Here is a 24,157-nt window from a genome sequence, read left to right as displayed (position 1 = left end):
GACCCTAGGTCTCTATCACTTATGGTTTACCAGTTAGAAATGCATATCACTTATATCATATACAAAAGGGGGGATAACTCTCATATGGAGTCTCCAGATAGCTTCGGTCAAAATAAAACAGAATATCCTGAGGATATAACGAGCAATTTGGAAAAATAAATTTGTCGGTTTCTTATACGGTTGCGAAGCCTTAGAGATAACAAGGAAAACAGTGTTCGGGGAGATAACTCTTATTTGAGAAAGTATTCGGTTAAGCAGAGTTGGTTTCAAAAGCGTATAAACTGTTCGATATCATATTCCAAAAATCTAAGTGACATCTTGCGAAACAAAAAAACAGCGAAGGTAAAAAAAGTTGGCGGAAGAAAAAAAAAAATAATAATAATAATAATAATCAGAACAAAACCTATAGGTCTTTCAACGAAAGGTTGAAAGACCTAATAATAATAATAATAATAATAATCAGAACAAACCCTATAGGTCTTTCACCTGAAAGGTTGAAAGACCTAATAATAATAATAATAATTAAAAACCAATTGTTCAAAGAACAATTGAAGGTCTTTCAACTAATAAAGATCTATTTTGATATGAAAATATTAAAATTCAGTTAAAAATATCAGTTCCTATGGCTTTATGATGTATAAATATGAATTTAAAGCAAAGGTCTAAATCTAAAACGTCCAATTAACCTTTGACCTTGACCTCAATTTCAAGGTCATAGACTAAACATCTCGAAGCAAAAGACACTAGTTCCTTAATATGTATGGTTCATGAGTAATATCACTTTACGCATAATTCTAAATATAAGAGGGGCGAAAACTCCCATTTATTGTCTACGCACCCTTGCAACCAAAATTTATAAGTTACGACATGACGCAACTTACAATTTAGTAAAAATTATTTGTCGATATCTTATAAGGTTAATGAAAATAAGTGAAAATAAGCCCAAATCAAAATTTAGAATTTGACCTTGACCTTTGACCTTGACCTAATTTTCATTTTTTTGGACCAAGGATCTTAAATCAAAAGACCCTGGGTCTCTATCACTTATGGTTTACCAGTTAGAAATGCATATCACCTATATCATATACAAAAGGGGGGATAACGCTCATATGGAGTCTCCGGATAGCTTCGGTCAAAATAAAACAGAACATCCTGAGGATATAACGAGCAATTTGGAAAAATAAATTTGTCGGTTTCTTATACGGTTGCGAAGCCTTAGAGATAACAAGAAAAACAGTGTTCGGGGAGATAACTCTTACAAGGTAAAGTTTTTTGTTACGCGGTGTCAGTTTCAGAAGCGTATTAACTGTTCGATATCATATACCATATATCTAAGCGACATCTTGGGAAACAAAAAAACAGTGAAGGAAAAAAAAGTTGGCGGAAGAAAAAAAAAAATAATAATTAAAAACCAATTGTTCAAAGAACAATTGAAGGTCTTTCAACTAATAAAGATCTATTTTGATATGAAAATATTAAAATTCAGTTGAAAATGTCAGTTCCTATGGCTTTATGATGTATAAATATGAATTTAAAGCAAAGGTCAAAATCTAGAACGTCCAATTAACATTTGACCTTGACCTCAATTTCAAGGTCATAGACTAAACATCTCGAATCAAAAGACACTAGTTCCTTAATATGTATGGTTCATGAGTAATATCACTTTACGCATAATTCTAAATATAACAGGAGCGAAAACTCCCATTTATTGTCTACGCACCCTTGCAACCAAAATTTATAAGTTACGACATGTCGCAACTAACAATTTAGTAAAAATAAATTGTCGATATCTTATAAGGTTAATGAAAATAAGTGAAAATAAGCCAAAATCAAAATTTAGAATTTGACCTTGACCTTTGACCTTGACCTCATTTTCATTTTTTTGGACCAAGGATCTTTAATCAAAAGACCCTGGGTCTCTATCACTTATGGTTTACCAGTTAGAAATGCATATCACCTATATCATATACAAAAGGGGGGATAACTCTCATATGGAGTCTCCGGATAGCTTCGGTCCAAATAAAACAGAACATCCTGAGGATATAACGAGCAATTTGGAAAAATAAATTTGTCGGTTTCTAATACGGTTGCGAAGCCTTAGAGATAACAAGAAAAACAGTGTTCGGGGAGATAACTCTTACAAGGTAAAGTTTTTTGTTACGCGGTGTCAGTTTCAGAAGCGTATTAACTGTTCGATATCATATACCATATATCTAAGCGACATCTTTCGAAACAAAAAAACAGTGAAGGAAAAAAAAGTTGGCGGAAGAAAAAAAATAATAATTAAAAACCAATTGTTCAGAGAACCATTGATGGTCTTTCCACCACTTACAACATATTTTGATGTGAAAATATTAAAAATTCAGTTGATATGTCAGTTCCTATGACTTTATGATGTCTAAATATGAATTTGGAGCAAAGGTCAAAATCTAGAACGTCCAATTAACCTATGACCTTGACCTCAATTGCAAGGTCATAGACTAAGGATCTCAAACCTAAAGACACTAGTTCCTTAATATGTATGGTTCATGAGTAATATCACTTTACGCATAATTCTAAACATAAGAGGGGCGAAAACTCCCATTTATTGTCTACGCACCCTTTCAACCAAAATTTGTAAGTTACGACATGTCGCAACTAACAATTTAGTAAAAATAATTTGTCGATAAGTTATACGGCTTTTGAAAATAAGTGAAAATGAGCCAAAATCAAAATTTGTAATATGACCTTGACCTTTGACCTTGGCCTTATTGTCATTTTTTTGGACCAAGGATCTCAAATCAAAAGACCCTAGGTCTCTATCACTTATGGTTTACCAGTTAGAAATGCATATTCTTATATCAAACATAAAAGGGGGGATAACTCTCATATGGAATCTATATACGGCTTCGGTCAAAATAAAACAGCACATCCTGAGGATATAACGAGCAATTTGGAAAAATAAATTTGTCGGTTTCTTATACGGTTGCGAAGCCTTAGAGATAACAAGGAGAACAGTGTTCGGGGAGATAACTCTTACAAGGGAAAGTATTCGGTTAAGCAGAGTTGGTTTCAAAAGCGTATAAACTGTTCGAAATCATATTCCGAAAATCTAAGCGACATCTTGCGAAACAAAAAAACAGCGAAGGAAATGAATTAGGCGGAAGAAAAAAAAAAAAAAAAATAATAATAATAATCAGAAGAAATCCAATAGGTCTTTCCACGGAAAAGTGGAAAGACCTAATAATTAAAAACCAATTGTTCAAAGAACAATTGAAGGTCTTTCAACTAATAAAGATCTATTTTGATATGAAAATATTAAAATTCAGTTGAAAATGTCAGTTCCTATGGCTTAATGATGTATAAATATGAATTTAAAGCAAAGGTCAAAATCTAGAACGTCCAATGAACCTTTGACCTTGACCTCAATTTCAAGGTCATAGACTAAACATCTCAAATAAAAAGACACTAGTTCCTTAATATGTATGGTTCATGAGTAAAATCACTTTACGCATAATTCTTAATATAAGAGGGGCGAAAACTCCCTTTTATTGTTTACGCACCCTTGCAACCAAAATTTATAAGTTACGACATGTCGCAACTAACAATTTAGTAAAAATAATTTGTCGATATCTTATAAGGTTAATGAAAAAAGGTGAAAATAAGCCAAAATCAAAATTTAAAATTTGACCTTGACCTTTGACCTTGACCTAATTTTCATTTTTTTGGACCAAGGATCTTAAATCAAAAGACCCTAGGTCTCTATCACTTATGGTTTACCAGTTAGAAATGCATATCACCTATATCATATACAAAAGGGGGGATAACGCTCATATGGAGTCTCCGGATAGCTTCGGTCAAAATAAAACAGAACATCCTGAGGATGTAACGAGCAATTTGGAAAAATAAATTTGTCGGTTTCTTATAGGGTTGCGAAGCCTTAGAGATAACAAGAAAAACAGTGTTCGGGGAGATAACTCTTACAAGGTAAAGTTTTTTGTTACGCGGTGTCAGTTTGAGAAGCGTATTAACTGTTCGATATTATATACCATATATCTAAGCGACATCTTGGGAAACAAAAAAACAGTGAAGGAAAAAAAAGTTGGCGGAAGAAAAAAAATAATAATAATAATAATAATAATAATAATTAAAAACCAATTGTTCAAAGAACAATTGAAGGTCTTTCAACTAATAAAGATCTATTTTGATATGAAAATATTAAAATTCAGTTAAAAATGTCAGTTCCTATGGCTTTATGATGTATAAATATGAATTTAAAGCAAAGGTCAAAATCTAGAACGTCCAATTAACCTTTGACCTTGACCTCAATTTCAAGGTCATAGACTAAACATCTCGAATCAAAAGACACTAGTTCCTTAATATGTATGGTTCATGAGTAATATCACTTTACGCATAATTCTAAATATAAGAGGGGCGAAAACTCCCATTTATTGTCTACGCACCCTTGCAACCAAAATTTATAAGTTACGACATGTCGCAACTTACAATTTAGTAAAAATAATTTGTCGATATCTTATAAGGTTAATGAAAATAAGTGAAAATAAGCCCAAATAAAAATTTAGAATTTGACCTTGACCTTTGACCTTGACCTAATTTTCATTTTTTTGGACCAAGGATCTTAAATCAAAAGACCCTAGGTCTCTATCACTTATGGTTTACCAGTTAGAAATGCATATCACCTATATCATATACAAAAGGGGGGATAACTCTCATATGGAGTCTCCGGATAGCTTCGATCAAAATAAATCAAATCATCCTGAGGATGTAACGAGCAATTTGGTAAAATAAATTTGTCGGTTTCTTATACGGTTGCGTAGCCTTAGAGATAACAAGAAAAACAGTGTTCGGGGAGAGAACTCTTACAAGGTAAAGTTTTTTGTTACGCGGTGTCAGTTTCAGAAGCGTATTAACTGTTCGATATCATATACCATATATCTAAGCGACATCTTGCGAAACAAAAAAACAGTGAAGGAAAAAAAAGTTGGCGGAAGAAAAAAAAAAATAATAATAATTAAAAACCAATTGTTCAAAGAACAATTGAAGGTCTTTCAACTAATAAAGATCTATTTTGATATGAAAATATTAAAATTCAGTTGAAAATGTGAGTTCCTATGGCTTTATTATGTATAAATATGAATTTAAAGCAAAGGTCAAAATCTAGAACGTCCAATTAACCTTTGACCTTGACCTCAATTTCAAGGTCATAGACTAAACATCTCGAATCAAAAGACACTAGTTCCTTAATATGTATGGTTCATGAGTAATATCACTTTACGCATAATTCTAAATATAAGAGGGGCGAAAACTCCCATTTATTGTCTACGCACCCTTGCAACCAAAATTTATAAGTTACGACATGTCGCAACTAACAATTTAGTAAAAATAATTTGTCGATATCTTATAAGGTTAATGAAAATTAGTGAAAATAATCCGAAATCAAAATTTAGAATTTGACCTTGACCTTTGACCTTGACCTAATTTTCATTTTTTTGGACCAAGGATCTTAAATCAAAAGACCCTAGGTCTCTATCACTTATGGTTTACCAGTTAGAAATGCATATCACTTATATCATATACAAAAGGGGGGATAACGCTCATATGGAGTCTCCGGATAGCTTCGGTCAAAATAAAACAGAACATCCTGAGGATATAACGAGCAATTTGGAAAAATAAATTTGCCGGTTTCTTATACGGTTGCGAACCCTTAGAGATAACAAGAAAAACAGTGTTCGGGGAGATAACTCTTACAAGGTAAAGTTTTTTGTTACGCGGTGTCAGTTTGAGAAGCGTATTAGCTGTTCGATATCATATACCATACATCTAAGCGACATCTTGTGAAACAAAAAAACAGCGAAGGTAAAAAAATTGGCGGAAGAAAAAAAAAAATAATTAAAAACCAATTGTTCAGAGAACAATTGTAGGTCTTTCCACCCCAAAAAAAAACATAAAATGTCTATGTACCTTTTCAGCTTAAATTTAAAAACCTGCAACAACTAACAATTCTCTTAAAACACCTGATTCACATTTTTATTCTTTGCTGACTAATAATTTTCAACTATTTCATCTCCTGGCATTTGCACTTTTATATATAAAACAATGCACAAGAGCTGAAACAATGGAGATTTAAATCTCTCACCTCACTGCTAAGAAAAACTGTCTTAGAAATGTTGATTTTTATTCTGAAAAAAATTATGATATTCATTAGAACTTTTTTCCACTTTTAAAAAAATGATATGCTGATGCTTATTATCATTATTGAAAGTTCAACATTTTTTTATTCCTCAAATTTGAGTCATTGATTGAAAAGGTGAGACTAAAGCACAGCATTATGAAAAAACATTGAATTAATAAATAGAACACCTACACTGATTGTCTGCTAAACATGCTGTTGCAAATATTTCATGCACATTCAGCAATACCAAACACTGTTCACTGCCAGGGCCCTGTTTGTTATCAGCACTAAATTATGCGTTAGTGCTGATATCCGCCTCCTACGACGGGGACGAAGGGTTGGACTTTAGGAGGCATTATTTTTATATTTTTTCTGTGTTTGAAATCAAAATTAAAACATTTTTTTTTAACTATTTGAAATCGAAATTAAAACAAACTGTTTTTCTTTAAACATTTTCATGTTCAAATCTTTGTTGGGTCTTCAACTTTTAAGTACTATTCTAAGTGCCTCATGGTAGCTGTAATATGTGGGAATTATTGCAACTGATATATCAGGACATCCTCTGACATACACATGATCAATAAGTGTACCACCCTCTGTTGTTGGACTATTGACAAGCTGGTTGAAACCTTTTGATTGCATGAAATTTAATACTGTATAATATCCTTTTAAAATATCTTGATTAAAATCACCAATAATTACAATTTTTTCTGATAATTCTTGCATCTTACAGATTAATGTCTCCAAGTTCTCCAAAAATTTTCCGACATTATACTTCTGAGTTCTGTAGATCGTAGCAACTAAAATATTTTCAGTTTTTATCTTGAAAACTATACATTCCAAGTTTGAGGTCAAGTTGCATAGTTCAGTTTCTGATGAATGCTTATAAAATACACACACACCACCATGCTGCATTTCCTTTAAAGATGAATAGTAAGAGTTGTCATTTTCAAAAGCTTGAGATCGCGGCAAATGAAAACCATCATATCCAATCATTTCAAGGCAAGCAAATTCCTGATTAGCCCAGGTTTCAGTAAGACAAATGAAATCGACACCAATAAAGTCTGGATTTTGTTTAAGATCTTCTGCATGAGCCTGCAAACCTTGAATATTGTGATACATTATCTGGACAATATCTTTCTGTTCCTCTCTTTCATCCTCAACTTCAAGTAAAAATCTAGTCATTTCTGCAACACCCTTTACAATATCAGGATCACAGAAAATTTTCTTGTCAAGTTTTTCAGATTCTATGCTTTTCATATGAAGACCTGATTTTGAGGTAACTCTGCTAAGGGCAACGTATGCTTGACCATAAGTGAAACATTTATTTAAATCAACAACACATTCTTCAACTGTCAATCCTTGAACTTTATGAATAGTGCAAGCCCAGGCTAGTTTCAATGGGAACTGTTTACGTACACAGGTGCTTAAGGGAATGTCTTCACTTGAAGGCTTTAAACCAACACAGCGTTTTCCACAGATGATTTTTTGTAACTTTGCATTTTTTCCAACTCTTTCATTGTCAAAGAAAACAAATATGGCACTTGGGAGTGAATTAACTGAGTAGTCTTTTATAGAAATTACTGTTCCCATTACTCCATTTACTAAACCATCTGTTGTGTCTTCATTCTTGATAAGCATTACTCTTGCTCCCTCAGCTAAAAGAATAGATATTGGAAGACAGACGTCTGACTTTGTACAATGGACTTTTTTCAGGGTCAATTTTCCTGATGTTTTGTTTTTTTCATAGTCTTCTGCTTCAATTAGTTTTGGTTCTGAACATAATTTCAATATCATCTCCTTGTTAAAAGTATCAACCTCTGCATTTGTAGAGTATATGTGCAAGGCTTCATCGTGTCCATCATCTAAACATCTTATTAAAGTTCTCATATCAAAAGAAGTCAATTTTTCATTTTTTTGTTTAACACGTAACCTGTTTAAAAGTTCTGCAAACAAGCTATCCTCGCGTTGACGCATAATTTCATCCAACTCAGTAATTTCAAATAAATCATTCCAAAGGTGATTTGAGGGATTAGAGGGGTCGTTTACATATAATTTGTCTACCCTTTTTGTTCTTACTGGTGGCAGCTGATAAAAATCGCCAACAGCAATTATTGAAACACCTCCAAATAAACAATTATCTGGTCTTTTTTTCACTTGTCTAAGCCGCTCATGAATGAAAAACAATAATTTCTTGTTGACCATTGAAATTTCATCGATGATCAGGATTTGCAAATTTTCTAACTTTGTTCTGAGTGAATTTATTTTGTCTTCACTTAGAGTTGCATGATCAGCTGAAAGTGATTTGAAAATTCCAAGAGCACTGTGAATCATCAATCCATGAATATTAAATGCTGCTGTACCAGTTGGAGCTGTTAACAATACTGTTAGATCATCTGGATTCTCTGAAGTTTGTGCTAATATTCGAGTTGCTTCATATTGTATACACTTGATCAAGTGACTTTTACCCGTTCCAGCTCCTCCTGTTATGAATACATGTAAAGGCTTTGGTATTTTTCCAGTTGCTTTCTGAATGCACCAATCTCTCACTTTATAGAGAATTCGTCTCTGTTTAACATTCAAACTTCTGAGTCTTGGAATAATTTCATTTTTTGTGAGGGAAACTGACAGCAGATTAGTTCCAACAGATGATGAGATTTTTGCATTATTCAAATCTGGTATTGTTGCTTCTGACAAATCTTCTTCAATTACACTTGTTTCTTTCCCTTCATCAATACATTCTCTTCTGTTCAGTTCTGATTCTGGACATAATTCACACCATGCATCTTCTTTTGGATCTGTTTCATGCAATTGATTTTCTGCATCCTCTAACTCTTGACCAGTTTTCACAAAATCTGCCATGTTTTTGATAACAATTTCCTTTACAGAAGTCAAAGTATTATCCCCTGTAAACTTAACTCTACCACAAGTGAAGAAATTTTCATATGTATTAAATAGTGGAGGTTTTAACTGTTCATCATGCCTGTATGGTAAAAATAGTTGCAATATGCTTTGGAAGTATTTCTCAGGAGAAGTTTCCTGTGAGAAACGTGGATATTTGATAACTGCAGGTGAGGTTCTTGTGCGCTTTCTAATATGTCCAAGGTTGCCATCAAGTTTGAAGGTTGTTTCTTCATTAATTTTCTGGGGTAACTGTGACTCTAGTAACACACTGTATTCTGAACCAAAACTTGCAAGGCACATTTTGATAAACATAGCAATGTGTGGTCTACCTTTATACCTATCAACTAAATTGTTCATCCAAATTTTATTTTCATCATCATTTTCATCTTCATTGTCATTGTTACTCCTTTTCCTGTTGGAAGATTTATAACTTTGTTGTTTCTCAATGTCTTTTAGAGGAATGCTCATTCTACATGGGTTTTCACCAACAGGTATAAATTCTACTTTCCTAGAACATTCTCTTAATCTTAATCCAGTAACTCTAAAAACAGCTTCTTGTGCACTAACCTCTCTATGATGAAGGTATGAAGTTCCAATTTTTTTCAAAGTCTGTTGTGCATTTAAATTTCCTTCTTCAGCTTCATTTTTGGTTTGTTGGAGGAGTAATCCTAGCTCTCGCTCAGATTTACTTATATAACTTATAATGTATACAACACAGGAAAATGCATCCAAAATATATTGTATGTCCATGTTTGCATTCCAAGCCCTTAATAGATGTGGATTATACTGATTGGTGTAAATTTCATTTGGCTCACGTTTAAGAACTACTGTGTTTCGATTGGTGATGAAACGAAAATACTTTTCAAAGCTTTCTTGAGTAAGACCTGACTTATTGAAAATTTCAGATACATCTAAGTTTTCATTTTCATGCTCTTTTATAACTTTCCACAATCCAGACAATATTTCTTTTGCTACTTTTTCGTCTTTTTTAGTATCCTTATCTGGTTTACTTGGTTCAGAGATGAATGTTTTAGTCGAAGGAGGTCTTGGGAAATTAAAACGACATACTGTTCCTTTTTTCTTACAGGTTTTTGAATGATTTTTGCTGTGTTGGTGTACTGCCATTACAATGTCATGTAATTCTTTATCTACCTTTTCATCTGGTATCTCGCATGTAACATACTTGTCAATAAAACTCATAACTTCTTCATTGTCATCTTCACCATATTTTGGAGCATTTTCAACCCAAAACAAACAATGGGTGTGAGGAGAACCTCTTTGTTGAAATTCAACTCTGTAAAAATAGTCAATTATTTTCCCGATTGGTTCAGCTTCTGACATGATAACATCCTTTAGAAATGTATTGAATCTTTTATTAAACATTCTTGCTGCTGTAACAGGATTGCTACAAAGAACTTTACATTTTTCATCCCATGTCATATTTTCAGTATTTCTCATGTCACCCTGTTGTTTTAAAATTGTATTAACAATTTCAGACCATCTGAAGTCTGCTGAAGAAAAAGAACAGAAGAATGTTGGCACACCTAACTGTCTGATCATTGCAAATATATCTTTCTGTGAGCTTTGCCAGTATGGGGGAGTTCCTCTAATAGGTTTTAAATATTTAATGGCTTCATCTTTTTTAAACAACTCTTTCAAGGTTTCCTTATTGCACAGCATTTCTCCAGTAATTTTATTTCCCTCTTTAGAAAAAGGGCATTGTTTTCTGAGAGATATCTGTACATTTGAAATCACACTGTTGAGTTCCGTTAAATATTGACTGAAAAATATGTAGGATGTATCCCTTGCAAATCTATTTTCAACACTCATCAATCGAAGATTAAAGTACCTTCCAATTGTCAGTTTTTCATCACGGATTTCATCAAATGTATTTTTACCGGTTGGAAAATGTACAGGAAAAGTTTTAGCTTCAATTCCTGATTCTTGGAGAACACTAAGAGGACTGTTATTTTCTGCTGGAGCAATGTTAAAAACTTGGTCAAAGCATAAATCTAAAGCCTCTTGTCCAATATCAGCAGGTTGTAAACAAGTATCTAACTGAACACCACGTAATCTATCGTCAATGTAGCTAACAGGTTCGCTTTCAATATCTTTTTTATTGCCTGTTGTAGAGGACGTTGTTTTAGTTTTTTCTTCCTCTTTTTTGTTTTCACTCACTAGCTCAGCATCATCAGATTCTGATTCATCATTTACTTCTTGATCATCATTTACTTCAGGAATTGGATTCATCCATTCTTTGTTGATAGCCACTTCTTTATACCATATGTTTTGATCCTTTAAATACAAAAGTGCTTGCTCTAAATGGTTTGGTCTTACAAATTGATATTTGTCATATCCTTTGTAGCTAAGCTTTCTCTTTAACTTAACTTTCAGTAATAGACTTTCATTTTCAGATCGGGGTAATATAGAAGTTACTTTTTTCAAATCAGATGGCACACATACTACAGGTCCGTGAACCCCTTTTTGTCCTCCTTTTGGTAAAGCCATTATTTTCATAAAAGGAATGTTCTGGGCGATAAGTTGTTGCTCGATTGAATTAAGCTGTTTTAACTCTACTGGAACATCTTCTAGTAATAGACTATTTGAAAAGGAGTCTGCTGGTATTTTACCTTTCAACATTTTACGATGACAAGTATAACAGATCCACAGACTTGTTCTACATGTTCCTTCAAAAGCACAATTTGTCTTACAATCATCTGTACATTTGTGTTGGTATTTATCTGTTGTAACTAAATCAAAAATGGAATTTTCATAATTCTCTTTCTTGCAGATCTGAACCTGTTTTTCAAAAAACAACCTCAAACAACAAGCACAAACACATTCTGGACCTTTGGTAACTTCAACTTTAAATTTTCTTATAACCTCATTTATTTGCTTGTTTTCTACCTGAAGATTTTCACGACGTACTGATGTTTGTTGTTTAATCTTAATTCTGTGTGCATCATCATTTGCATACTTGTGTATACTTGCTTGTTTCACATGTTCCTTGTGCTTTTCATCTGTTTTATACCTGTGTATACTTTCTTGTTTGACATGTTCCTTATGCTTTTCGTCCGTCTTATACTTGTATATACTTTCTTGTTTCACATGTTCCTTGTGATTTTCATCCGTTTTATACTTGTGTATACTTTCTTGCTTCACGTGTTCCTTGTGCTTTTCATCTGTTTTATATTTGTGTATACTTTCTTGTTTGACATGTTCCTTGTGCTTTTCATCTGTTTTATACTTGTGTATACTTTCTTGTATTACATGTTCCTTGTGCTTTTCATTTGCTTTATACTTGTGTATACTAGCTTGTTTCAGCTTTTCCCTGTACTCATTGTCATCTTTATATTTCTCTATTCCTGCTTGTATTAAGATATTTCTGTAATCTTCATCTTCTTCATATTTCTGAATACCTACTTGTATCAAATTCTCTCTGTATGTTTCATCTTCTTTATATTTCTGAATACCTGCTTGTATCAAATTCTCTCTGTATGTTTCATCTTCTTTATATTTCTGAATACCTGCTTGTATCAAATTCTCTCTGTATGTTTCATCTTCTTTATATTTCTGAATACCTGCTTGTATCAAATTCTCTCTGTATGTTTCATTTTCTTCATATTTTTTAATACCTGAACATATTTTTTTTGCACGTATTCCTTCATTCTCCTGATATTTTCTTTTAGAATTGTCTATCTTTCTAGCTCTAAATTTATCATCTGTCATGTACCTGATCCTTTCTTTTTCATTTTTTAAGATTATTGATTCAGTATTGTTGAGAAAGTCATCTTTTTGATTTTCGTCAATTTTCATTTTCTTTGTTGATACCTCAGATTTCCTTGATATGTCATATTCATGTTCTTGTCTAGATTGTAATCCATTTGGTGATATAGTCTTTTGTATTACAGCTGTGACAACTTCATAATGATTGACATCACCATTATGTTGAAGATAAATTGCTTGATCATTGACACAATTATTGCTGTTTATTTGAGATGAAGAATATCTAATCCATGTACCATTAAAAAAAGTATAAATGTCTGTTTTAAGGAGGTCAGCACAAGCTACTATTTCCAGTTCAGTTCCCCATACATTATTTTCTTTCATTCTGAGAGTTTGTATATGCTCTTCTACAGTTTTAAATCTTGGCTGTAAAAATGACTTGAAAACTTCTGCATTTCTTAACAAATGATCAACTATTGCCCTTCGTATGTCTCCAAAATATTCTTGTCTATTAGAGAGTGAATATGAAATGGCTCGAAATAAGCAATTTCCATCACCTGTAATAGTCTTGCAAGCAGTTGGTTGGCCTATGTTATAAAAATTTGTAGATTTCTGTTTGGATATTTTCTTGATTGGTATATTAACAAATTTACAAAGCTTCCTCTTTAAAAGTGTATTCAAGGGTATGAAATCATAAAAACATTCTGCTGTAGATAATATCTCAATATCAGATTCATCATCATCAATAACCTCATTAATGTGTACTTCGTTAACGTTCTCAATGTCATTACTGCTAATGTTAAACTGGAGTATTTCTGGTGATATATTGCTGATCTGAGTAATATATTCTTGACTTTTAGGAATCTCATCTTTGTTTACAGTTTCTAAAATTTCATACAATCTAAATTCACTGGTGATTAATGGTTTATGCATTTCGGAAAGTTCATCGTTAGTTTTGATCTTAGGTTCTTGTCCAAAAATACAAATACTGACTCCTGTCACTTCAAACCATTGATTATGACTTGCACCAGCCATCATGTTGCAACAGTACTGGTATAGGTGATCAAGATTGCTTAACTTTAAAAGTAAACTTTTACCATCGCTGTCCTTGAAGCCAAGCTTATTTCGTGCATGAGAATCAAACAAAAATAAATCTTGATTATGTTTCAAGGCTAAAAAAGTAGTGTCATATGCACATATGAAGCAAGCATCATAGTCTATGAGAGACTCTTGTAAAGCTTGGTCTAAAGGTAAAGAATTTCCAAATTCACTAAAATCTATAGTCCCAGAAGTATCTACAACAGCTGTAATTGATTCTTTTCTTAATATTTTCAGTAATGTTCCTGACATGTCAATCATGTCTGGTAGGTCTGATACAAGTAAATGAATATTATCACCATGAATACGGCTATATATTTTGTTTCCGTCTATCAAAACATTGTCTAAATAAATCTGGTTCCAATCATTTAGATCTTTAAGTTTACTATGGGCCAGAGCTGATAAACAGTTTGCAACACATTGCTTCCCACTGTTAATTCCAAATCTGATATCTCCTTGATGAAAACTACCTTGAACTACTAAATTATCAAAAAGTGATCTACGAGCCTCTATACTGTTTTCAGGTATTGTTCTTTTGTTCCTTTGACTATACAGTTTCAGCAAATTGTCATCTTGTTCAAATTCTAAACAATCGTTAAAATCCATCTGTATGTTTTCTTTTTCATTAATTATGCTCCTAATCTTCTTTAAGAATTCAAGTCTATTTGTGTGTTCATTTTCTGAATCACTTGATTTTTTTCCCAAGTTAGTACCCAATTGGATTGTATCATTTAAATTTGAAACCATTTTTTCTTTTAAATTGTATGTGCTTTTAGAACTGTGTTTTGATTTCCTTGATTCATAGCCCGGATTTGTTTTAACCTTTTCATTATCCAGAACTCTATTAACCGCTTCATAATCCACATTTGTTCCATTTGATTCAATAGCATAATTTGTTTCAACAGATTCAAAATCCAGATTTATTCTAACTGATTCGTTATCCAGATTATTTTTAATTGATTCATAATCCAGATTTTTTTCAACTGATTCATAATCTAGTTTTGGTGTAAATGATTCAGGATCTACTTTTGATTTCATTGATTTATTAAGTTTGATTGATTTAGCTTTTTGGTTTAATTTTATTGATATAGTTGATTCAGATTTGATTGATTGATTTGATTCTGATTTGTTTGATGGATTTAATTTGATTGTTTCAGTATCAAAAGGACAGTTTATAGAGTTGACACTCTGATCAATGTTTGTAGAACAGTTTATAGAGTTGACGCTCTGATCATTGTTTGTAGGACAGTTTATAGAGTTAACGCTCTGATCTTGTTCTATAGGACAGTTTATAGAGTTGACGCTATGATCTTGTTCTATAGGACAGTTTATAGAGTTGACGCTCTGATCTTGTTCTATAGGACAGTTTATAGAGTTGACGCTGTGATCTTTGTTAGGACAGTTTATAGAGTTGACGCTGTGATCTTGATCTATAGGACAGTTTATAGAGTTGACGCTCTGATCTTGTTCGATAGGACAGTTTATAGAGTTGACGCTCTGATCTTGTTCTATAGGACAGTTTATAGAGTTGACGCTCTGATCTTGTTCTATAGGACAGTTTATAGAGTTGACGCTCTGATCTTTGTTAGTAGGACAGTTTATAGAGTTGACACTCTGATCTTGATCTATAGGACAGTTTATAGAGTTGACGCTCTGATCTTGTTCGATAGGACAGTTTATAGAGTTGACGCTCTGATCTTGTTCTATAGGACAGTTTATAGAGTTGACGCTCTGATCTTGTTCTATAGGACAGTTTATAGAGTTGACGCTCTGATCTTTGTTAGTAGGACAGTTTATAGAGTTGACACTCTGATCTTGATCTATAGGACAGTTTATAGAGTTGACGCTCTGATCTTGTTCTATAGGACAGTTTATAGAGTTGACACTCTGATCTTTGTTAGTAGGACAGTTTATAGAGTTGACGCTCTGATCTTGTTCTATAGGACAGTTTATAGAGTTGACGCTCTGATCTTGTTGTATAGGACAGTTTAAAGAGTTGACGCTCTGATCATTATGTATAGGACAGTTTTGAGAGATGACGCTCTGATCATTATTGATAGGACAGTTTTGAGAGATGACGCTCTGATCATTATGTATCAGACAGTTTAGAGAGGTGCCGCTCTGATTGACCGTGGAGATGAGGTTCTTGTCATCAGTCTGCTTAACTCTTCTCTCTCTCATTCTATCTCTTTTCTCTCTCCTTTTTGTCAAATCACTTTTGTTTTTACCTCTACGTGGCATTGTCTAAAAAATAAAACAAAAACCAAAGTCAAAAACCTTGACATCAACTATTAGAGAATTAGAATGAATAAAATAGAGTAAAATTCCTGGAATATCAATTCATTGTATAATCTAACAAGCAAAAAAATAATGCCATAGGAAAATTCACCAAGCATACCTTTGTAACAATCATAGCCAAGGTTTTGTGTGTTAAAGGAACACTTTTACCTGTAATAGTTTAATTTTTAGACATTGTAAATTGGATGTAGAGTTGTCTAATTGGCAATAGTACCACATTTTCATATGTCTTTGAGCTATGGGATACAGAGTACAGACAGGAGAAAGGAACCTTTATTAAACATACAAAAATTCTGTATTTGGTACTAAGCATGTGATAAAATAACATCAATATTCAGTGTGAATTTCAGATATCATTTGATTGATGGATTTAGTTTTATTGTTTCAGTAGAAATTATTAATTCAGTATTATTTGGACACTTTATTATCATTAGTATCATCTCCTTAAATGCAACTTTTTAACAACAGAAAGCAATAAATACTTAGGTAAAAAATTCACGAACCATTGTAATATTCTTAAGTTCAGGGAACTTATGAGTACATCTGAACAACCTAAGCTATGAAAATTTGTGCAATTTTATTAGAGTTATGAATGATCAAGCGGTTTATCAGAATAAAGTATATATAAATAGAATAGACACCATAGAAGTAACTTCAAGACTATCTTCAAAGAATTGTATAGCAAATCCATCAAGATGTAAACATAAATATCAATTCACATGATACACAGCAAGCACATGGTGCAAGTAAATTGACAATTTTTCTAGGTTTGATTTCATGTCATAATATTAATAAATGAAAATGTATGTAATCGTTTTTTTATGTTTTTAAGATTATTTACAAATTAATATCAAAACTGACTGCTAACAATGAGTATTTCACAATTTCACTTTTAGAAAGTTTTGAAACAAACAGATAATTGTATTTGAATTTTTGTCAACTATATTACTAAATCAAATGTTCCTTCAACATCTGAAAAAGCTGTATTAACTTACCACAACTATATCAGTTCTTGATACAAATAATCTTTTATAGTTGGATTCAAATGTAAGCAAAAACCTCTGTCACTCCAACAAGTTAGAACTGAAGAAATACCTGTAAAAATAGGTGTTATCATTACACAGTACTTTACTTTATCATGTTTTATCTTTTTCTAATTTTATTATTTTCAACCAAGATTTTTAAAAAATCAATTAACTTTTATTTGATTTTTTTCTTTTTTTTAACATCTATAACAATTACTGTTTAAAACATGAGACTCACTAGTACTTGAGCCTGTACTACACACCTAAAAATAAAATCTGCTAATGAGGACCTTTAAATTAAATTTCTGGGTTGCTTGAACTTACATGACATATGGTGAGTTTATGCACCCATATTTTTTATAACCAATTTTCAAATTATAAGGATGAAATTTCTTTAGTTAACATGGTCATGGACCAGATATGGGGGTTAAGTGCTTTGAAATCTTAATAAGCTTACCACAATGTTAACTATATGTTACAAAATGAAGGTAACCAGCTTTACTTTCAGCTTCAAATGTAGTCAAAATATAGTCAAGAGCCTTTGCCACTCCAACAACACAAACTGATGAAATACCTGTAAATAGTATTAAAACATGTAGCAGTGTTAACAGCAACATAACATGTTTATCATTTTTTACATTGATGTATAAACCAAATCTTTTATTACATAGCCTTAACATAACTTGAGATAAAAACAAATATATTGTATTCCTGGCTTTAGTTCAATGGCTTATTCCGAATTATTTTAACACAAAATCATAACAATTACTGTATAAAACAAGAGCACACACGCTGGTGTATCTCGCCTGCATTATTCAATGTAATTTCAAATTTTTCAGGACAAAATTATGGTCCTTAAATATTTGCTAAGATAATCAGTTTTTCCCCTTTTTTTTTGTTATGCTTAAAGATATTGATTTGATAATTGGTTAATAGTTTTATCATGACAAGTTGCAGATTTTGTTCTAGTCTGATGATTTTGTGCAGAGTTATGGTGCTTGGACTAAAGAAAATATACTGAAATAATCAGTTTTCACAATAATTTTTCATCTTGCTAGAAGATATTGATTTGATATTTGTTTAATATAGTGTACATATAGTTGTCAGTTTATTTTTCAATTTATTAGTTCATCTGGTATCTTTTTCCCCTCTTTTACATCATGTTTGATGTTTTAGCTCAAATTAGAATTTTGTTCCAAAAATTGAATTTTTAACCAGAAGTGGACTACAATGTATGTATTGCCATGCAATACTCACACAATGGATGTTATATCAAATTCTAGACAAACCCTATTTCGCTATTTTACAATCCAAAAAGGCAGAAGATATACCTTCGGTGCTTTCATATCTGAAAAAATATATTTACTTACCAATGCTTACTATATATGTTCCAAAATCAAATAAACCAGCTTTAACGGTCAGCGTCAAATTTAATTGAAAACTGATGTCACTCAAAGTATTGCCTGCAAATAGAAGTGTTATCATTACAGTCAGTTGCCTGTATTTGGTTGAGGAGAACTAAAAAATATACAATTTTCAATTTATAAAGGGACTAAACTCTAGAACTGAACAGTTTAAGTGACGCCACCAAAATTCATACTAGATTTGTGTTTTGTGGTAATATGCATCATGTATAAGTTTGATAACATTTGGTTGAGGCAAACTCAGTGTTACAGCTAGATTTAACTTAAGTTAGAAAACAGAAACTTAAAATTTTGTAATTTTTACATTAATAAAGGGGCATAACTCTAAAACAGCTAATGTGACGCCACCAAAATTCAAACTTAGTCAAGCTTTTGCAAGGTGGCATAAAAATATATTTGTATTTTGACTCCCAATGACTAATTTTACGGTCCCAAGTTTAACAAAACATTTAAAATTCATTATCTATCTTGAACTATGTGTACACATACAATGTATGTCATGTACGTCAAAACATGACCTTGGGATTTACAAAATGTAAATGGATTGCAGAGTCATGAGAGATGATCAGATTATAGACATGTAACTAAATTTCCAGTAGCTGACTACTGTATTGATGTATGACATTATCTTTCAAAGAGCCTGTGTCGGTCACCTTGGTCAATGTGAATATTAAACAAAGGAAACAGATGGATTCTTGACAAAATTGTGTTTTGTTGATGTGTTTGTCATTTTTGTACATCTTTCTTTACTGAACATTCTTGCTGCTTACACTTATCTCTATCTATAATGAACTTGGCCCAGGAGTTTCAGTGGAAAATGTTAGTAAAAATTTACAAATTTAATGAAAATTGACTATAAAGGACAATAACTTTTTTGAGGGTCAATTGACTATTTTGGTTATGTTGACTTATCTTTAGGTCTTACTTTGCTGTACATTATTACTGTTTACAGTTTATCTCTATCTATTATAATATTCAAGATAATAACAAACCAGAGGCTCTCAAGAGCCTGTGTCGCTCACCTGTTAATGTGTTTACTGATGTCGGCCATCTTCGTTGGTAGGCGGGGTCATTAGACACTTTTTTTTTAAATAGATACCCTAGTATTATGATTGTGGCCAAGTTTGGTTAAATTTGGCCAAGTCGTTTTAGAAAAGATTTTTATACAAGTTACAAAAATGACGAAAAGTTGTTCAATATTGACTATAAAGGGCAATAACTCCTTAAGGGGTCCTCTAACAATTTTGATCATGCTGACTTATTTGTAGATCTTTTTGCTGAACATTATTGCTGTTTACAGCTTATCTCTATCTATAATAGTATTCAAGATAATAACCAAAAACTGCAAAATTTCCTTAAAATCACCAATTTTAGGGCAGCAACCCAACAACAGGTTGTCCGATTCAACTCAAAATTTGTGAGGGGATATATCTTATTCTGATGGACATTTAAATCTTGAAAGATTTGCCCTAAATGTCTTAGTTTCAAAGATATAAAGCAAAAACTGCATTTTACCACTATGTTCTAGTTTTAGCCATGTCGGCCATTTTGTTTGGCAGGCTGGGTCATCGGACACATTTTTTAAACTATAAACCACAATGATAATTGTGGCCAAGTTTGGTTAAATTTGGCAAAGTAGTTTTGGAGAAGAAGATTTTTAGAAAAGTTACAAAAAATGACGAAAAGTTGTTAAAAATTGGCTATAAAGGGCAATAACTCCTTAAGGGGTCAACTGACAATTTTGGTCGTGTTGATTTATTTCTAGGTCTTACTTTGCTGAACATTATTGCTGTTTACAGTTTATCTCTATCTATAATAGTATTCAAGATAATAACCAAAAACTGCAAAATTTCCTTAAAATAACCATTTCACAGGCAGCAACCCAACAACAGGTTGTCCTATTCGTCTGAAAATTTCAAAGCAGATAGATCTTGACCTGATCAACCATTTAACCCCATGTCAGATTTGCTCTAAATGCTTTGGTTTTTGAGTTATAAGCCAAAAACTGCATTTTACCCCTATGTTCTATTTTTAGCCATGGCGGCCATCTTGGTTGGTTTGACGGGTCACGCCACACATTTTTAAACTAGATACCCCAAGGATGATTGTGGCCAAGTTTGGTAGAATTTGGCCCAGTAGTTTCAGAGGAGAAGATTTTTGTAAAAGTTTACAGACGACGGACGACGGACGCAGGACGACGGACGCCAAGTGATGAGAAAAGCTCACTTGACCTTTCAGGTCAGGTGAGCTAAAAACGGCAAAATTTCCTTAATATTACAAATGTAGGGGCAGCAACCTAACAACAGGTTGTCAGATCAATCTTAAAATTTCAGGGCAGATAGATCTTGGTCTGATAAACATAAAACCCAGTCAGATTTGCTCTAAATGCTTTGGTCTTTGAGTTATAAGCAAAAAACTGCATTTTACCCCTATGTTCTATTTTTAGCTGTGGCCGCCATCTGGGTTGGATTGCCGGATCACCAGACACATTTTTTAAACTAGTTACCCCAAAGATGATTGTGGCCAAGTTTGGATTGATTTGGCCCAGTAGTTTTAGAGGAGAAGATTTTTGTAAAAGATTACTAAGATTTATGACATGTACATGTATGAAAAATGGTAAAAAATTTACTATAAAGGGCAATGACTCCTAAAGGGGTCAACTGACCATTTCGGTCATGTTGACTTATTTGTAAATCTTACTTTGCTGAATATTATTGCTGTTTACAGTTTATCTCTATCTATAATAGTATATATTCAAGATAATAATCAAAAAAATCAAAATCCCTCTTGTAATGAAAAAATAAGTTACAATTCCATACGAGGCCAACGATTCAATGTTTCCTGCTATTTTAAAAACATTTATATCCATCATGTCCATGTCATCTGATTTCTTTTTAGGAGAACATAAAAATAAATGTTTGCAACAAACTCTGATTTGACAGACCCAAATTAAACATGCCAAATTTTGCAGAATGTCCCTTTTATTTTATTTGGAAAGTTCCGTCAAATTTTACTGAGTTTAATGCAAAAAATATATTTTATATTGCGATAAGAGGGTGGTTACAAATTAAGGATTAATTCCTGTAACGTGTTTTGTCATTTTTATTTCATGTGCAGCAGTCCATTATTCACTGTCATGACTGTATTTTTGTGAAATACGTATAAATTTCTACGTGCAAGACATGTTTAATTGTTAATTCATCGTGAAATGGCAATCTTATTTCATGTTCTTTTGTACATATACCCCCTTACTGTGCCTCCTTACAGGAGGCATATTACAGAGAAATCAGCTAAACATTTTAATATATTTCACTCTGAAATTCCAACTGAAAATATGAGATTGGTGTTTTGAATGTTTGACGTCAATTTAAGGTAGGCGTCAAGGAAAAAAAGTATAAATATTAATAGCCTTTCTAGACGTCATAATGATTTGCATTTCTTCCGACAATCTAGTTCATGCCAAGTTAAAAATAAACAAAATCTATTATGTACTAACAGTAACAGGAATGAAAACAAACATAATTGTGTGATCATGTTTGTACAACTGTACAGGGTTCAAATCAGGTAATAATAGTTTTGACTGACTCAGACATACATGTACAGACCTATGGCAACTATAAAAGGTAAATTATAATTTCAGTGGCGGTGACCAGAAATAATTTATGAAATATCTGGTCAAATAATTTAGCCTCACAAAGGGTCTCATTTGGGTCTAAGCGTGACGTGGGATAGTTGATTTTTTTGTAAGCGTGACACGTGAAAGTCAAATTATTATGCTGTGAAATTGGTATTTAGCAAGTCGAGCAGGACACGGGAAATAACAAAACAATGAGAATTGCTTATGTAGTACATCATGTACATAGTATTCATGGTGTAAGCTGGATACAGGAATCTGACAAAACAGCAACTGGGTTTTGGGATCAAAACTCACAATGAGACAGGCACTTTTTTTCAATACAGATACATTGTAGTGCGACCTCCCAAATTAACATGTTTAACCGGGCCGCATTTTTTGCACCTGTACCAAGTCAGGAGCCTCTGGCCTTTGTTAGTCTTGTATTATTTTAACTTTTAGTTTCTTGTGTACAATTTGGAGTTTAGTATGGCGTTCATTATCACTGAACTAGTATATATTTGTTTGTGGGCCCGCTGAAGGACGACTCCAGGTACGGGAAATTATTTCTCGTTGCATTGAAGACCTGTCCGTGACCTTCTGCTGTTGCTCTATGGTCGGCTTGTTGTCTCTTCGGCACATTCCCCATTTCCATTCTCAAATTTATTGTGTTTATCCTTCTTTAGTGAAGTCATGTTAACAAATTATTTTGTCAAATTATGGCAAATTATGTGTACATGTATGTTTACCTGGTCAGTGACACTGTTGAACGACAAATGACGATACTCTCAGTCTGTTTTATTTAAATACGTGGTATATACCAGAAAATTCTATTCAAAACAACTCGAAGTCTACCATCCAACACTTTTCAATATAAATATCAATATCATGAACGAAAGAATCTCAAGTACAACATGCACCGGAAATGGTAGGAGGTGAGTTCGTACCTTGTGGTATCGGGATCGTTCGCCCTGATTACATGTTCGCCCTAGGTTCGTTCGCACTGAGTTTGTTCGCCCTGATAGTCCGTTCGCCCTGGGTTCGTTCGCAAACAGGTATTAGGGCGAACAGAAACTAGGGCGAACCAGAATCAGGGCGGACGGACCCGGATTCGTACCTTGTCTGGGTATGAGGTCCCGTTCGTACCTCTTCTATTTCGTACCTTATATTGAATGTCCTTTTGTCTTTTGTCTATCTTTATTGATGTTATAATTGCTGTTCCAGCTGAACAAATATTGTATAGCTATAAGGGAGTGGAAGTAGGTTAACATTATAAAAAGTAGAGAATGATGACAGAATAAAATATATGGTTAATGAGTAATATCACTTTACGCATAATTCTGAATATAAGAGGGGCGAAAACTCCAATTTTTGTTTATGCATCCTTTTAACCAAAATTTATAAGTAACCACAAGTTGCAACTAACAATTAAGTAAAAATAATTTGTTGATATCTTATAAGGTTATTGAAAAAGAGTGAAAATAAGCCAAAATCAAAATTTAGATTTTGACCTTGACCTTTGACCTTGACCTAATTTTCATTTTTTTGGACCAAGGATCTTAAATCAAAAGACCCTAGGTCTCTATCACTTATGGTTTACCAGTTAGAAATGCATATCACTTATATCATATACAAAAGGAGGGATAACTCTCATATGAAGTCTCCGGATAGCTTCGGTCAAAATTTAACAGAACATCCTGAGGATATAACGAGCAATTTGGTAAAATAAATTTGTCGTTATCTTTTACGGTTGCGAAGGAGTAGCGGCCACAAGAAAAACAGTGTTCAGGGAGATAACTCTTACAAGGTAAAGTTTTCTGTTACGCGGTGTCAGTTTCAGAAGCGTATTAACTGTTTGATATCATATACCATATATCTAAGCGACATCTTGGGAAAC

General features: G+C 32.8%; 1 long non-coding RNA gene across 1 annotated transcript; it reads right to left on the bottom strand.

Annotated features, from left to right (window-relative positions):
* Positions 1-17,190: 17,190 nt before the first annotated feature.
* Positions 17,191-23,176, bottom strand: LOC143074339 (uncharacterized). Its single transcript, XR_012977807.1, has 4 exons — positions 23,010-23,176; positions 18,594-18,686; positions 17,681-17,797; positions 17,191-17,293 (listed from the first exon to the last, which is right to left on the bottom strand). It is a non-coding gene; the product is annotated as an uncharacterized LOC143074339 (long non-coding RNA).
* Positions 23,177-24,157: the final 981 nt, after the last annotated feature.

Source organism: Mytilus galloprovincialis, chromosome 5, assembly GCF_965363235.1.
Source record: "Mytilus galloprovincialis chromosome 5, xbMytGall1.hap1.1, whole genome shotgun sequence".
In the NCBI taxonomy this organism is placed as follows: domain Eukaryota; kingdom Metazoa; phylum Mollusca; class Bivalvia; order Mytilida; family Mytilidae; genus Mytilus; species Mytilus galloprovincialis.
This window is presented reverse-complemented; position numbering and strand designations above follow the sequence as displayed.